General features: G+C 54.2%; 1 pseudogene; it reads left to right on the plus strand.

Annotated features, from left to right (window-relative positions):
• The first annotated feature begins 240 nt into the window (after window positions 1–240).
• LOC101770790 lies at window positions 241–800 on the plus strand (annotated as a pseudogene).
• Window positions 801–1,232: the final 432 nt, after the last annotated feature.

Raw genomic sequence — 1,232 nt, forward strand, 5'->3', positions numbered from 1 at the left:
ATTGCTAATCTTACCCTCAATACCTTCTTTAGGAAAAAAAACGAACTCCAACGGTCCACCTGAAACTCCTTAAGATATTGGTGATGCGAAAACGGAGCCCATCGCCGCGCATATTTGCAAGGAGTTCTTTCCTCCCCTTCCCCGCACGCGCGTCTCTTCCCGCCAGATTTGGCGCACGCACTATGCCCCCTACATCCCCACTCGATCCAATCACGACCACCGATTCAACCCCTGCCATCGATGGTGATGCCGTGGAAGCAGCAGGCGCAGCCGCTGTCGCTGCCGCAGGGCGCGCTGTTGATGCAGCACGTGGCGAAGGCGTCCTCAGACGAGCTCCTCCACAAGTTCGCCGACCCGAACGCGTGCCACCTCGCCACTACCCCACCCCGCCGCAGCCTCGCGCTCCGCCGCAAGCGCTCATCCCAGCGCGTGGCCTCGGGCTCTCTGCGCGGGACTCCGAAGCGTCGGTGTCCACGGGGGCCGCGGAGCTGGCAGCGCCCAAGAGGCGGCGGAGCATCGGCGGGTCGGTGGACTGGAGGACGGGGCTGCTCCTGCCCACAACCACGGCCGCATCCGTGCAAAAGGGCCAGGCCCACCGGGGAGGGGCCGCGCGGCTCGACAACGCCGCGGGCTTCGGCCTCATCCTTGCCGCACTAGAGCGGGTGAGTCAGACATGCAGCTCTCGAGTTCTCTAGGATTCCTTAAATGCTTTCTGGCTGCATTGGTTGATCTGGATTGGTTTTTGCTGTGCGTGTGTGCAGAAGTGGAGAAAGACGGTGTCCTCATCTGCTTCTATTTGAGAAATCCGGATTTATCCTTGAAATTTGTTGAACAAATGATCAGCCCATTAGTAGGCCCAATTATAATGATGTGGCCTGTTTTAAAATATTGGGGACAAGTTATTAGCGTTCTGCTGTGGTTTGATATGTTTTTAGGGAAAAAATTGTTTGGGATAGCCCCCAATATATGATTTTGGGGAAGAATTTTTTGGAGAACTTTTAGAGTTGCTCTTATACTTTGTTACGAAATCTCTATGTGCCTTGTATTTGAAGACGGAGGGAGTATATGAGGTGTCTAGCCCACCCCGGTCCTGTGATCTGTTTTGCCCTCGTTCAACTCATATCATTAGGGGTGGGCATTCGGTCAGACCAAACCGATCAGTTTGGTTCGTCGGGTATTCACAAATTTCGGTTATTATAAAAATGAGTACCGATCGGTTACTTGGAATTGTC

This window comes from Setaria italica, chromosome VII (genome assembly GCF_000263155.2).
Source record: "Setaria italica strain Yugu1 chromosome VII, Setaria_italica_v2.0, whole genome shotgun sequence".
NCBI classification, from domain to species: domain Eukaryota; kingdom Viridiplantae; phylum Streptophyta; class Magnoliopsida; order Poales; family Poaceae; genus Setaria; species Setaria italica.